Source organism: Nyctibius grandis, chromosome 23 (assembly GCF_013368605.1).
Source record: "Nyctibius grandis isolate bNycGra1 chromosome 23, bNycGra1.pri, whole genome shotgun sequence".
Lineage (NCBI taxonomy): Eukaryota > Metazoa > Chordata > Aves > Nyctibiiformes > Nyctibiidae > Nyctibius > Nyctibius grandis.
The window spans coordinates 1,319,268-1,335,484 of NC_090680.1; the positions used below are offsets into that span (position 1 = coordinate 1,319,268).

Sequence of the window (16,217 nt, forward strand, 5' to 3'; positions counted from 1 at the left end):
TGAGAAATACTAACATTTAAACACCTTTCTTATAAGTCTTTGAGGACTTGCACATCTTAGCTACTTTGAAGATCTGAGGAATAGTGAATCACTGTTCATAAGACCATTATGGAGGTGGCACTTTTTAAAGGATGTCTTAATTTTATTGTTGAATAGCTACAAAGTACACCCAGAACAACAGATCTGTCTTCTAATGTGATGGCTTGCGTTTATATCCCAAGTGGGGAAGGAAGGCTGAAAATATTTTCCAGGGACATTAGCAAATATTACAAAGTTTTGTAGAAGTATCAGAAGGAAGATAATTGAGCTTGACTCAAAGCGTTTTCAAAACAATCCCTCTAGTCCTGCCTATTCCTATCTGAGGGAATGCAGTCCCTCTTAAAGACTGGGGCTATCAGATATGATTTGCAGAAAGGGAGGTGCCTGGGCATGTGTTCAGGATATTTTTCCATCTTCTAAAGAGCTGGAGGGCTGTGTTCGGTTCAAGAGAGTGTCTTAAGTCTGTGCTTTAACTCTTGTACAGAGGCCAAATTTGTAGCTCTGGTCAAAGCTTAGCTTAGCCAGATTATCAGAGATGTTTACCAAGATAATAACATTTCTTATAGCAGTACTTGATCTGTCTGCCTCCTGAAAGCTAGCTTATTGGAGCCACCAGTTCTGTCATTTGGCTGTAATTGCATTTGCAGGACCTGTCTGTTCACAGCACACCGAAGAGGCTGGGTAGATATCTGAATTCTCACTCACAACCTTCTATTTCGTTCCATTTTCCAATTTTCGCAAACACTGAGCTTTGCTAGTGAACCAAAAATCTGTTTGTACCCTTGCTTTTGGCAGTCTTTGAAGTAAGCAGTGTACTCTTTGTTCTATCAGCTGGAACCTTCTGGAACGTACTTTTGTGGCCTGGAAGGGATCTAAGAGGACTAAGCAGCATCTTCTTCACTTTGTATTGTGTTGAAGTCTATATAATAAAATTATTTGTAGTTGGGTTATGACTGTTTCTACACGTTTTCTAACCTGACAAATCAATTGGATGCATAATAGGCGTTAATGCAAAATAGGTCTTCAGTTTGGCACGTGGAGATGAATTGGCATTTGTTTTAAGGGCATTGATTTCAGTTTTCTTTTTTAGCTGGGGAGTTGGACTGAAAATTGCTGCCCAGGGAATGCAGCGTCATCCAGCTGCGATTGGCCTGGGGAAGAGGAGGAAGTGCCCTTCCTCTGCAGACGTGGCCGCATGTGCAAATGTGTTTCTACATGTTGCTGTGTGGAAACCCAGATATTAGTAGGGAAATACCTGCCATAAGAATGTGTTCTCTGAAAAGGGAGGAGTCAAAAGGGCCCTTGAGGGCTTTTTTTTCCCTTACCCTGTGGATGCTAGCATGAGGCGTTTGTGTAGACACATGCTCCAGTTCAAGTGGTGCATTTATTTTGGATTTTGAGCTTGTCCCATTTCCATGAGTTTTTCTGTGGTACTCCCTAGACTAGGACCAAAGATAGGGTTTTAAAACAGAATAGCTGTTTGTGGTCAACCTTCTGTCTTGTCTACTTGTAGTGCATAACTTGAGACTAAAATTAAACCTTATCTGTCCTGTGTGTATCTACTGACCAACAAAAAGAGCCTTAAGATGTATTAAATTTATAAGAACTCTTTTTCCCCACTGGTCCAGATAATTCACATAGCTGCTGTAATAATGATTTGGTTTATTTCCTGTTGTCTCATACATCTGCTAAAGGAAGTGAGTTCATATGTCTGATGTTCATGAAATACATATAGTTTTACATATATTCCATGAAATATATATATTTCTAAATTAATCTGGAGACTGCTTTGAGAGAGAGAGGTTGAAGAATAACATTGTAGGGATGCTATTCTGAAATCATGATATTCAGAGTGAAGATTACAGTTTAAAATAATTCCAAACACATTAAGGTATGGAAATTTGTAGTTTAAAGCACATAAATAGCTGTAACTCTGCCGGGTACTGACAGCGTACTATAGCTGTGCGAGTATGGTTGAAGATGCTGCAGAATTCCTGATCCTGGTCACGTTAAGTTCTGTTTTTAAAAGACACTTTCTTTTCCTTTGACTTTCCAGTTTTGCTGCTTAAGTGCCTGAGAAGGACGGGCATAGAAAACAGTAATTCTACATGCAGTAGGGATAACATCTATATTGTTCACGTTTGTAAATTGAAGCTCTACTTTTGGGTCACACCTTCTGCTTAGAGGGAGACTTGCTCATGGCACGTACTCGTAGGTCTGTGTAACCGAGGTGAAAGCTGACCGTAACGTTCTTGGTTTTTTGGGGTGCCACGCTGGTGTTCAAAAGCAGCTATGGAAAGTGTGGACGTGGTGTTTTATGGGAAGGTCTGTGATAGCCTTTCAGGCACATTACCATGAATACTATATATCCTTGCTTACCTGAGAGTATGTGCTCATGTTGGACATGCATCTCTGAGACTGGTGAATTACTGGCTGGTGGGGTGGATTTTGCTGTTCTCATTCTCATTTAAAAATAAAGTATTTAGTGGCTGCCACTGGTACCCTGTTAGTGTGGCGATAGAGCAGCCTTTCTGAGTGCACAACCTGTTGGAAGTGGAGAATCGGGGGCTGCTCTTTGTGTTGTGAATGCAGCCTGGACTTGGCCATCTAAAAAGAGAAGTGTCACAGTAAAATTTCTGAAGTCCTTCTGAAGCTTAGGGGTTTAGTGCTACACTGCTCTGGGAGGTTGTACATAAATTCTAAGCTAGATATTTTTATTTTTCATCTTGCAGTTCTAGGTAAGATGAACAGGCAGAGAGCAGGCACATCTAATGCTCTTGAGCTAGATAACACTGCTGCTATATAGAGCTTGGCATTAAAGCAGATGTTGGCTGGAAGTGATGTCCCAGTGGGAACCTTCTACACCTGTCCTCCCAGTTAGGGAGAAAAGTATTGTGTAGGGTATAAATAGAAGATGAGCTGATGCTTGTTGAGATAAAAACGGTGCTTTTGAGACTACTTGGATGTTTGGTGCATGCAGTTACTTTAAGGCTTTTTGTTGTACCATTGTGTATTCGCTTTTAGAAGTCCCACAGCATGAGATTGCCTGGCTCCGGAAGATTTAGCGTAAACGCTTTTTACATCTAGCAACATCACGTACTTGCTTACTTCTTTCTTACTTGGTTAAATTATCTTTGGTGCAACGTGCCCTTAGAGCGTGATTGGAATACGCCATCAAATCATTTAGCTTCAATTTTTGCCAGCGAACACAGATTTTTATCTTTAAATTATTTGATGGCTAAATCAGGTGGTGGCAAACTGTGTGTCCTTTTTGAGCTCAGTATTTGTTAGTTATTCAGATACTCTGCTGTGGTAACTATACACTTGAGGGGAAGGAAGGGATAACTGATGAAATGCAAGACATAGGAAGGACAGAAGAGACCCACGTGCTGCTTGGTGGAGGCTTTCTGAAGGCAAGAGTGGGGACAGATCTTTTCATGTGTCACCAAGACAGCTGTTCTGTGCCCTCCAGCACTGTCTTGTCGTTCAGCCCTTTCAGCTTTGTTTAAAGCCTTGTAAATGAGCTACTTTTTTTCTTTTATTCCTGGTTCCTCCTTGAAGAGGGGTAACTCGAATTCAGCAAATAAAATGAGGAAGGTTTAAGGAAATGGGGAGATGCGAATAATTTTTGGTTGCCACTTTTGTTTTCTTGAGTGGACCTGACGTTTTAGAACGAACTGGTATGCTGCTTCTGGGAAGTTTTCAAAGCTTTAAGAGCCGTATAACTGATGACCGTTTCCCTTGCTGCTAAAGGCAATGTGCACTGCCTACTGCTGCTCTGAAAAGTAGTACCGAGACATGAAAATAACTAAAGAAAGCTACTTGAAATGTTTTGTCCAGCATCTGTAGTGCAGAGGCAGAGGCACTTCAGACTGTCGGGCGTATTCTAGAATCAGCAACGCTGCTGGTTTTTCCTGTGACTTGGGTGCTTCCTGGTCCCTAGGACAACTGAGAAGGTGAGATGTGAGTGACAAACACAATTTTTAGCCTACAGAATACAAGGAATTACTTTTCTGCTATTTTACATTGCAGTTTTCTGAGAAAAGCTTGGTTTGTCTTCATGTCGCACTTGGGTCATTCCCTCACATTTTCTAATGTCAAAAAAAGTCCATATGCATTTGTACTGGTTTTTGGACAGGAGTAAGGAAGGGACCCACTCATAATCCAGTTTTGCTTCTTTAGTGTGAGATGTGAGGTGTGGTGCTTATCATATTTTTAAATATATGTTACAAACTTTTAACTAAATAAAATGCAGTCTGCTTTCTTCAGGGTGGGTTTTTGTTTGTGTAGTGCCTGGTACAGCTGGGATGAGTAATCGAGGCGTCTATATGTGTCATAATGCAAATACCCAGACTGTATACATCTATATTCTGTAGTTCTTCTAAAATTTGAAGGCTGGTCTAATTGTTACAGGCCAAACAAAGGTGCTCATGTCATCTCTTCGTTTGTGATGTTCCTTTGAAAGCTCAGCCATGGTGATTAGACTGTGTAGTCCTCAGCTAACTAGTCAAAATACAAACATCCAGTCTGAATCATTGAAGAATAACAATGCATATGTAAAAGAATAGCTGGATCTAATTGTAATTATTTATTGTTTTTAATTCAAAAGGCACTCTGTCACAGAGAGCTAGAGTGTATTTCCTTCCTTGTTTTCTCTCCTAAATTTTATGAGGATGAAGACAGAATATCTGACTTGATATCTTTTGAAGGCTCATCTGCTTCTGTTTCTTCATTTGAAGATTTGTGCAAGGATCTGCTTATCAGACTGAGTTTGCAGGCCCTTGTGCGTTCATCTTAGTTTAATGTCACCAGACACATGAGTCATAAAGGTTGTACCGAGTTTTTTGGGCTTGAAAACAGGCATCTCATTTATACCAGATGAGTATAACAGTGCAAGCACGTTGATTGATTATAAATGAGATCGTTTGTTGCAGGCTACTTAGTCCCTGAAATGGGACAGTACAACTTATGTGAGTGATGTGGCAGGGCATGCAGACTTCTTCCTGAGCTCCCAGCCATACTGCTTGAACATCCACTAGGAACTTTTTTTTTTATGTTGCCTGTGTGAACCCAGTAGGACACCTTAGTGGAAAAGTTTGGTTTTATGGGTAAATAATAGAGAAAACTTTAAAAAGATGTGTTGCTGGCTAACGTGGGAATTAGTAGTAAGTGTGGAAATGAGCACTTTGGAGTTTGCTTCAAAATGTCGTGCATGGGCTAAGGGAATGGTAGGATGATTCAATTCAGTGTCTCACACAGATGCACTTATTTTGCTTTCTGACCTTGACCAACTGTGTGAGCACATTTCAGTCTGACAGGGAGCAGCAGGATGTAGAGCAGGAGATCTGAGGTGAGCACAGATTTCTGCAGAATTCCTAAAAAAAGGGTAAATACTTATTTGTAGATATATTTCATAAATAGTGAGCAATTCTGAGTTATAAAATTAGAAAATGGTAATAGCTGATAATTTTTACTTGAGGCAAAGATGTTAGAAGCTCTGTAGTTTTTTTTTTAAGAAGTAGTGCTATGTTCTTTCTAGGTTAGATTCTTATTGGTGCAACATCACAGTAAACTACTGGAATTGCCTGTCTGTGAGACCTGAGGCTTCCTTGCTTACACTAGGGTTATTAACACTGTCCACTTGTCATTTAGATACCTGCAAAAAGCAGCAGCGTGAAAGCACATGAAATAGAAATGCTCTTTCCCTAGTGTGCTGGAAATCACAGTAGATGATCGCAGTCAGCATTTGAAGAGCCAGAGCAAATAGTCAAGAACTTGGTACAATGCATGGCTTTTTCTGAAAAGTCAACAAAACTTGGGAAAAGGCAAAAAAGGACGTGGTTTGCAGATAATGTAGTAGATTTCCTGGTAGGCAGTAGCTCTGCTTCTGTAACTGTGCATAACAGGCATAAAGGTTATCTACTTTCACATAGGGCTAACAGATCTAGTAGGACGAGAAAGTAGTATGAGACATAGGAAAACTAGAGCAAGTTGATGGTTGGTGTACTCATTGAGCAATTTCTGTGGCAGCGCGAAGGCCATCAATTAACGAGAAGGATAAACAGTGCAAGGACTCTTGTTTGGAGCTCACCTGATGAGTATCTCCTGGAAAGGGTCCGCCTCGCTAGTGGGAACAGCCTGTACCCCGTGCAAATGCACTGCGCTGTGTGCAGGTGGTGGTAGAAAGTCCCTTCCTGGTGGAGCACTGAGCTTGTGGCATCCTGTCCTACTGGCTTGTCTGCATGGACCTGCTTGTGGGTAATGGATCTGTAGGTGACTTCTGGAGTAGATCATGTGCTTTCAAAGGGAATTAAATTTGGCTGAGACCCTTCTGAATTCAGCTGTCCAGCCAACTCTGTTGGAAGTTTTAACTGATTCACCTTCAAAATTTATTTGAATTAAATTTTCCTGAATGTAAATATAACTCAAGATATGGTGGCTCTGTCTTCATCTAACCTTGTGTGCAGCAAACACTAGAATGTGTAGGGAGTGATGCTGCCTTGCCTACATAGGCAGGCAGAACCATGTCCTCAGCGGGAAGTAACTCTTCATTATTTCATGCTGTTGGGATTTTGAATGCAAAAGGGTCTCAGAACCCTTTGCGTAGAGCTTGATTTAAACAAAATGTGGAAGAGCATTGTTCACTGTTCAGGGGTGGGGCAAGAAAATTAGTTCAGCTCAGAGGGCACAATCCTGTGGAAACATGAGGCAGTTGATAGTATTTCTTTGCATTTTTAGTGTGTTGCTGCTTAATGTTCCTGTCTACTAGGGGCTATCCTGAGAACTTGCCTGCTAAAAGCTGTATCTGCACTGGCTACAATATTGCAAACCTTGCTCCTGTGACTGCTGATCTTGATCTGCAGATACTAACTCTGGGTAGTTGGAGATGAAGCTGCTGGCATTCGATCCCTGGTCTCTTCACTTCTGATAGCCAGAGACTCTTATAGCCTGCTCTTTCTTGAGTACCAGCTTTTAGCAACTGCAGTTCCTATGACATATAAGGTACTGTGAAGTACTAGATACCTTCCTAGAAACAAATCCTAAAAACAAATCTCTTTTCATTATTCAACTCCAGTTCATCCACACAGCATGTGTGTTCTGCGTGATATAAGGAGTGGGAGACCTCCTTAAACTATGGAAAACAAGATCTTGTAGTAGAAAGCATATGGCAAGGTCAGTGAAAGGTTTTGCAACTTGCACTACTAGTAGCAGTGGATGTTTTAATGAAGATACCTTATGAGAATCTCCTCTAGTACTGTAGGTTAAACACAAAAGAATGTGTAGTTCACTGAAAAGGTGGGAGGTGACGTAGGAAACTTTCCAACATAATTTACGTGAGTGATTTGTGCACAAAGTCATTGAGTCTCTTATGTTTTACAAATGCATTTTTGAAAATTGTTTACAGATTCAGTAAGGGAGGTTAAACTTCTGTGTCTTCAGGTTTTAGGGTCCCAGATTACTAGGAACTAAGCTTTTTTGAGCCTTCCTTGGAAGCATCTGGTGATGGTTGCTGTTGAACTATTGGGTGATGTGGTGCCAAGATGATGTATGACCAAGTTGTCTGTCTTCCATTAGTCCCTTGGTTTCACCAGTTCTCCTTCTGTTTACTTGCTACAGGGTTATGTGCAAGTTCTCATTTTATTCGGGAAGCAAGGTGAAGCCAGGATGCTCCCGAAGCTACCCCTCTCTTATACAGTGGCAGCGTCACTACTGCCCAAGTTCCCAGCTATAACTGCAGCTTTCTGTTTTCCCTTTTCTGAAAACTTGCTGGTCTAGCATCAGCTCTGTAGTTGTGCCCAGATATCTGACAGTGAGGCCAGCGACTGGATGCTTGAAAGAGCTGAAGAGAGAGGGCTTGCGAGTGGTGGCAGGTGGGATGGCTGTCGCACTCGCCGCCCCTGCACCAAAAACTTCAAAGTGGCTGTGGATCAGTTCTTGAACCAACACAGTTTGCAACCTAGTGTATGTGTTGAACTTGATTTCTGGTAAGTTCTGTGCTTTGGGTGTCAAGCTGGTGAATCAGGTGGTGTCTGATGAGCCACCCAGGTGTCCTGGCTGCAGGGGCAGCAGCACCTGGGAGGAGAAGGGTGAGGTGGACAGCTGGGTGTGGAGGGCTGCCTCTGCCCTGCGAGTTTAAACTGCTGCTGTTCATGAATCGGGGCCTGGAGGCTGACTCTCATTGCAACATGTTCCTAAGACATTGGTTGTGACATCTACCCTGGGGTAGGCTTAAATTCAGAGCTGTCTTATCCCAATCAGAAAATGGAGCAACTGAGTCCATAACATTCCCAGATCTTTGAAGATACTGGGGAAGAAGGGCTGAGCTTTGCAGGGGTTAGGTTGGCCCTGCCCTGTGTTGGTCCAGCTGGACCTGGCCCTTGGGAAACTGAGCTTGGAAGCCTGTGAGGTGGGAGTGCAGCCTTTTGAAGTGTTGTTGATGTGTGCCACTCTAAATTCATGGTGCTCACCTGACACATGAAATCATTTATCTCTGCTCCTTTCTTTTGGGGCTCCCTGTTACTTTTTAGTGTGACCAAAGTGGTGAATCTAACCATAGTGCTGTGTCTCTGCTTTTAAAATTTGTCGTAGAAACCGTGATTTGCTATGCAAATCATTAATAAAACTTACTCTTCTTCTCTGTACTCTTTCCTTTGGGGCAATTTAGGCTAGAAGTGAATATGAAGATTTCCTAATCTTTTCATTTCAGTGCTGTGACACCCTTTAGCCTAAGGAAATGATTTCTTGAAAAATGGGACAGTGTTCGAAAAGCACTAGCGCTGACTAAGGAAAAAACCCTCAAGCAAGAAGTCTGATAACCTGTTTTATCAAACTCAAACCCTAACTATTCTGGTATTTTATAGTGGATTTGTACTTTGACATAGCTGGCTTTCCCTTTCAAGTGTATGATAGATTTCTTGTATCTAGCAAAGGTCAGCTGTTGGTATTATTTTGCAGATACCGGAGAATGTGCTGCTGCCTTTTAATATGAAGATATGTATTTGGGGAAGCTTGAATTGTTTTTATATATATAGAACTATGAAGTATGACTGTTGATCCGTTCTTATACACATGTGGCTATCATCTGAAATTTGGTGGGGTATTTATTATTTTAGGTTTATCTCAGATCTGATATTCACATGTGGCGGTTTTAAATTGTAGCGGTGACTCATAAATGCTGATATTTGCTCACAATAAACTTATCAAACCAGGAGGTGGGGAACCTACCGGGAATTTGAGGAGAAGGGCTTATTTTATATATGCAAAAGGTAAGGAGTGTAAGTCCCTATTTTAACTTCCCTGCTGGAGCTGCGCCGATTTCCTCTCCCATTCCCCCACCCCAGAGGAGGAGCTGCCCAGTCTCCAACTGAATTCAGCAGGGAATGCTTAACCTTTTAAAAGCTTGGTCATCTGGGAGCTCATTATTAAGACTCATACTTCTGGAAGATTTAATTCTGCTTGGCAAATAATCATCTGCAAGCAGCTAATTCTGCTTGCCAGTTCCACTCCCCCTTTGCTCCCTGCCCAGTCTTCACTTGTCATTTCCCTTTCTCGCATCCTAATTTGGATGTTTCCTCTAAGGTCTTAAGGAGTCAGAAATTTCCATTTCGGTTGAAGTTAAAGCCCCTAACGACTTTTAGCATCAGACATCTTCGTGTCATGTAGCAATAGTCCTGAGACAGAGGAAAAATAAACATTGGAGGCAGCACTTACCTGTTCCCTAAATAAAGAAATAATTTTTTTTGGAGGGTGAGGTGAAATTATTTTTGTTTTGCAAGTCCTTTGGAATCTGTCTGCATGAAACATCTGCTGCATCATAGGTAAGAAGAGAAGGCCAAGAGTAATAAAGCATTTCATTGATGTTTAATAACATAGTGATTAGTAACCCAGCAAATGTCTTATGCCCGTGGGAGATTGGAACTTATTTGATTAATAGATTAATTGCAACCTATTCCAGTTGTGATTGCAGGTGTAAGCTTCTGTAGATGTTGCAGACTCCCTGAGGGCTGATGTCATAGGCATACTTATACTTACTTTCTTCTTCCTAGTTGAAGAGTTAAAAATCAAAACACGAGGAAAAATCTGTCTGCTGTTTCTATTACAGTAAAAATCATTTTTCTTTCAGAGGCTTTGAACAGAGATCCTCTGTGCTACCTCTGAAAAAGAATGGCTATTATCTCTGAAAGCATAGGGCTGCCTTTTAGAAAGTACTTTTCCTTTCAATTATTCTCCTTCCTGCACTTTATTTCAGTGTTATAATGGACTTGAACCATCTGTCTGAGTTTCAGACCTAGTTCTCTTTTTCTAACCTTTACCTTGGGTACACTGTAATTCCTGCTGCATCTGGACTCGCTGCTGGCAGAGCACAGTAGATGCTGTAGAACTGAAGTGTAGAAACGAGCTGTTCATCAGGTCACAATATTTGAAACAACCACTTGAAAATGATTAAGTGAATTTCAGGTTGTGGTCTGGAAGTGACATGATGCCAGAAATCAGTCTGCGTTCCAAGTTTAGTCTTGAGCTTCCTGAGCTGGCAGGAATTTCGAGATGGTATTAAGCCTCTGAGAGGCTCTCAAACTCCACTTCCATTCAAAGAGCCAGCGACAAGCTAACGAAGAATTTGGCTTCCACCCTTCAATTAACTGCTGAGATATGGGGAGGAAATGAAAGAAGAGTCAGAATTTTTCTTCTGTTCTCCCAAGAGATTGATGCTTGTTGTATGTTCTCTTAAGAACACAAATAAGCCATTTCTGTCTCCAGTTACAGGAAACTGTGTGTAACAGCTGTATGAAGCTCAAGTTTTCTGCCTAGGGGACGGTGTCCTACGTTGGCTAGAGAAGGCTGGAGATGACATAATATGGCACTTGCCATTGCTGGCTGAGTAGGGGGCGAGTTAGGAAGTTCAAAGCACGTAGTCCCTTCATGAGAAGGGATGTAATGCCTGACTTTATTTGGGGCAGTAATACAATAAAAAGAATTAACAGAGAGGAGACAAGGTGTATGTTGGTATCTCAGATTTTCATCCAGTACGCCTTTTGGTCAGCTTGCTCATTACTGAGTTGGGGTTCAAATCTGTCTAGTTCTTAAGGGATTAATGAAGTCCAGCCCACATTTGTGGTGTCTGTGTGACTTTTTGCTTCCCTCATTATTCTAGAGCTTTAGTTTCAAGCACGTTTTTTCCTCTTGCTGCCCCTGTCTGCTCTTCAATTTCAGTCGAGCTGTAATAAATCATGGGTTTGCAGATTGGGAGCGCGCTGGTGGCCCCACCTACGCTTGCCTGAACACTGCGCCTTCGGCTTGCCCTGGCCTGGCCCCAGCTCCAGCCCAGCACGCTCTGCCCGCTGGCCTCTTCAGGCAGGTCCTGCCTGCTGCTGTGTCTGGAGCCGACGCTTTCTGCCCTGATCTGTACCCGTGCCAGGGCTGAAGGTCGCTGTGCTCAGTCATAAATTTTGGCTAGAATACAGCTGACGCACGCATTTTGCGCATCTGACTCTGGGTGTTTGCAGGCCAGCGTTTCAGAAACTTTTTGCGGTGCAACCCTGCTGTGTGTCTCCATCCTTTTTTGCTTCAGGATCTTAATTATCAGATTTTTAGATGAGGACAAACAGTGGAAAGTTTGGCAGCGTTGTGCAACTTGGTAGTGAAATGAAGCTGGGTTTGGAGACTTTGCATTCCTTTTAGTTTTGAAGGAAAACAGAGCGTGATGCAGCTGCAGTTCACCAGGTTGCACAGAAATGCATGCACAAGCATTCTGTGTCTTGACCCCCCCCATCAGCTTCCTCCACTCACCACACTTGCATGGCACGGTGCATGTGAACTCGTTATTCTCATGCTGTATAGGCACTTAGCGTTTGGGTTTTCCCTTGTTTGAGGGTTGGGATTCTTAGGAATGGCAGGCAGGAAGAGGTGCAGCGAAGGGGTTGGGTTGTAGGAGTATTTAATGCAGCAATTTTATATTTGTACTGTAAACTGCTGATGGCTATCACTGATTTTTTTTATTTATTTATTTTTATTTTTTTCCTTTTTCCCTTGGGGAAGCCCTGAATGTTAACAATTTATTAATTAGCATTGTATCTATGTCTCTAGGACTGTTTGGATGATAGAAGTCAAAGTGCTTTTACAAATGCAAACCCTCAAAGCAGCTTCTATGCACATGCCTGTGTTACACATTGGTAGAGGCTGGAACAGGACGTGATATCTGGACTTTCTGACCTGTGTGTTAGGTCTGCTGGGCTGCAAGTATTTGACAACCGTCGATGGACCAGCACTAACTGAGTGGTGGTTGTTGTGGCATTACAGCTCTTGCTATGTTATATAGATATTTAATAAACAGTGTTTGTTTGTTGGTATTGGCCTGTATTTCTGGATTAAAGGTCGTGATTGTATGAGTTTGAGACTAATAGGTGTGCTTAAAAATGGAGACCGTCCCAACTTAGGTCTGCTGGAGTTGGAAATATGCTGTGGCTGGCAGGAGAAGGAGGCTGGGGCTTTGGCTTAATCCACGCCTCAAATGTAAATGAGGAAAACTGTGATCCTTGTTGACATTTATCTCTGCTTGAAATTGCTTGCCTATAAAATGGACTTGGTCATGGGTGGTGAGCTCTGGATGACTGGCATGGGCAGATTCCCAGCCCAGGTCCCTGTGGTTAAGCCCCTTTTGTACTTCTTTTTCCTCCAGGCACTGATGTCTATCAGTGATAGTTTGGGGCAAATACGGAAGAACGTAAGAATTAGCCTTTATTCTGTAAAATGACTCAATTATCATATATCTGGGAAGGGCAGTTAGTTCTGTAAGCCATAGAGTAATTTTTGCTGTCAGAAAAAAAGTAGCCTTGTGATTGATGGTGTTTGAAATCCACCTTTGAGGAATGGGTCAGGCAGCTTCAGGAATTTGTAGAAAAGATGTGGTACAGCTTTTATTGTGCAGTCTGTCCCACTAAGCTTAGGATAAACTAGACATACTGGGATTGGAGCTTTAGTAATGATATTAGTGAAAATATGCTGATCTTGGGGATCCCACTACCCCTTGGTGACCTCTCAGGTGCTAATTCTGCACCACAGGCAGCTTGCGGTGAGCACGATGGCTTCCTCTGTGGTCTGCAGTGTTTCGTCTCGGTACGTTTTACAAAGCTGAGCCTCGGACGTATGGTTCAAATGTTGTGCAAGCAGCTGTCTCTGCAAGGCATTCAGCTTAGCTGGCTAGAATCACACTGAAAGACCTCTGTCAGCATGTGCCTGCTGCCCTGTGCTTGGGAGTCCAGCCTTTTTCTTGCGGTGGGAGATGGTCAGGTTAAAGAGTCATCTTTCTGCTGTATGAAAATGCTTTAAATCTCTCAAGGTCTCGGCCTGAGCCTGTTTCCTGGGCAGGCTCGGCTGTGCAGGGGGTGAAGGTGAGTGGAGGTGACTTGTCATTCAGGCTCTTCAAGTGGAAGGAAGCAGGGGAGGAAAAAAAAAAAAGGCAAGCCCTGCTGCTTCATCACTGCCTCTCTGCCTCCCACTGGAAACTAGTTTCCTAGCTTTGCCTGTGGCTCCCTGCTCCAGCTCTTCACTGTGAGACAAATGTTACTGAAGAATAAGAAATGTGGTAGAGTGGGCTAGGAAGGTTGTCTTCAGAAGTGATGAAGAGGAGTTTGTCATGTTTGCTTCAGTAGTTAGTGAAGGGCTCAAATGCACTCACCGTAAAGCAGTCTTCTGGAGTTGTGTGTCAGCAGCCCCCTGCCTTCTGCATAAAGAAATATATTGTAGATAAAGAAATCGAACTGCAACAGAAATTGAGTAATCTGTTCACAGTCCTGTTGGTTTGTGGCTTCTCAAAGGAACATGTGCTGCAGGAGCTCTGTGTTTCGGTGTGGACAGAAGTCTGCTGGGTCCTCTCTTGTGGCAAGGCTGGTGTCGAAGGGTGTTGCTTTCTTCAGTGCTTACCAGGCCTGATACTCTCAGTAAGAAAACTAAACCCTTCTCTTCACGTGAATGGGTGGGAGAATGCGAAAGAAGAATAACAAGAACAACTTACTCTTTGAGTGTTTGACTTTAAATCCATGTCTCTTGAAAGACTAAAATGATGAGTTAAGGATAAGCGCGAGCTTTACGTTTTCATCCACCCTGTATTTTGATCATGCACTGTCAGCCTTTCTCATCAGCATGTTTTGAAATGGTTTTAGTTTGCATTATATTTAGACATGCATTTTCTCTCTTGTACTCGGTGTAGGACATCTGGCACTGTTCACTTCACTACAGGTTCCCTGTTTATAATCTGGTATTTTTTTCCCCCTCAGTGCATTTGTGCACTGGTAATTAATAGCCCACCTTAAAATGTGAAAAGGCTGTTATTTGTTTAAGATGTATACAGGGAAATACATGGTAAAGTGAGACTACTTGAAGTATTCATCTGGGAAAAAAGGAGTTCTTTAAAGCATCAGTCTGTTACATGAACATCAGTAGCTGTTCCCCCACCACATCCAGTTTGAGCTTTGCAACTGTTTGAGTATTTGCAGTTTTAACTCCACCCCGGAGTCATGATTAGAAGTCAGCTTGGGTTTAAGATGGCTGAGGTGACTATTTGAATAAGATGACTGTTTAAATTTGTTTCCTTCTGTCTAGGCATAGGATGCGAGATATAGGTTACTGTGTAACTGATTTATGAGTTATCCCTGATATTAGCACCTCTTGCAGCACTGTTTGTGCAGCTGCTGCAGATGGTCAGGATGAGAGCTGAAGACGATGGGTCAGAGTGGAAGGGCATCAAAGTGGGCACGGACTGCGCTTGTGCTAGAAAGAGATACCAAAGTATAAATATAACTTCAGCCTAGCATTATAATAACTTCTGATTTTTTTTTTTTACAAGTGTATCCAATCAGCATATACATACTATCTAAAGAACATGAAAGGTTAACCTGATTTAGAGTATATATGTTTATTTTAAGGAGCTAGTAGAGATATTGCCAAAATAATATCTGCACATTCATGCTTAGTGCATTCATGTTTCTTCCAGTGATTCCATGAGATAAAAGGTATTATTCCCATCTCACAGCCAGTGAGAGAAAGGGAGAAAGAAATTACTTGCCTTACATTGTGCTGTGACTTGCTGGTGGAATTTGGTTGAGGTGCTGGAATTTGCAGTGTTAGTTTCAGTCCTGTAGTAACACTGTTAAGTGCTGTAAAAGCCAACTGGAGAAGTTAGTCTGTTGTCACAATTGGCGTTTCGGTGACTGATGGGATCTAGAGCCATCCCTGCTTCGGCTCGCTAGTTGAAATCTGCCCCAGGTTGTAAGGTCCAAGGAGACACCACTGAGCCAGCAGTGGCATGTGGTTCGGACAAGACGAGAGGATGAGGTTTTTCTGTTGGTCTGAAGTCTGAACTGTGCTGTGCGTCACAGAAACCTCAGCCATGATGCTCAAAATTGACTTCTTTTTGGTAGCATTTAATAAAGAATGAGTAAGTGGAGAACATTTGAGCTCCTTTCTCAGAGAGGAACGCTTTTCTCTGAGATATGAGGCGTTTTGATGAGGTTATGTGATGAAGTCCGTGTTCCTCTTTCACAGATTCACTCCATGGGATTTCAGGAGATACGTGAAAGCCTCAAAGATATCTTCCTGCTTTCGCTTAGTTTCTCTCTTCATCCTTCAGGGTAGAATAGGCCTGTCTTGGTGTGCACCTAACGGACTTAGGCTTTAATCGGTTCAGAAGCCAGGCAGGCTCAGGGAAGGACTCGCTGTCTCCTTAACTACTAGCTGGATAATTGCCAACTGATAATTACATGATATGTCACTCGTGTTTGTAAAGAGCTGGCTAATACTGAAGTATTTTTTTCAGTCAGCGGGTGGCAAGGGTGATAGGATTAATGATACTGCATCCTATCTAACACCTCCTTTTTTTAAGGCTACATGGCTTAGAGGAATTAAAAGCGGAGTTTGTAGCCATGTTCACATTAGAAGCTCTCAGTGGTTCCTGCAGAGTTCCTCAAGCTTTAATCGCAGTGATAGGCACCATACGTGACCCTCTGATACACAGAATATGAAATCCTTATTTCGACAGCATCACTGCAGAAAGTAGGTGTTCACTTTGTGCATTTAGGTATGAAAACGTGGTGGCTAAAGAATTTTCTTCCCCAATATTCCTGAAGTTGGCCAGAGCTAATGATGCTAGTAGGACCGGTGTATTAGTCTCCTGTATTGGTCCT

General features: G+C 42.4%; 1 protein-coding gene across 2 annotated transcripts in view; it reads left to right on the forward strand.

Annotated features, from left to right (window-relative positions):
• Positions 1–16,217, forward strand: part of GSK3B (glycogen synthase kinase 3 beta) — a 143,620-nt gene that overhangs the window by 61,204 nt on the left and 66,199 nt on the right. The gene's annotated exons all lie outside the window — the stretch shown is intronic.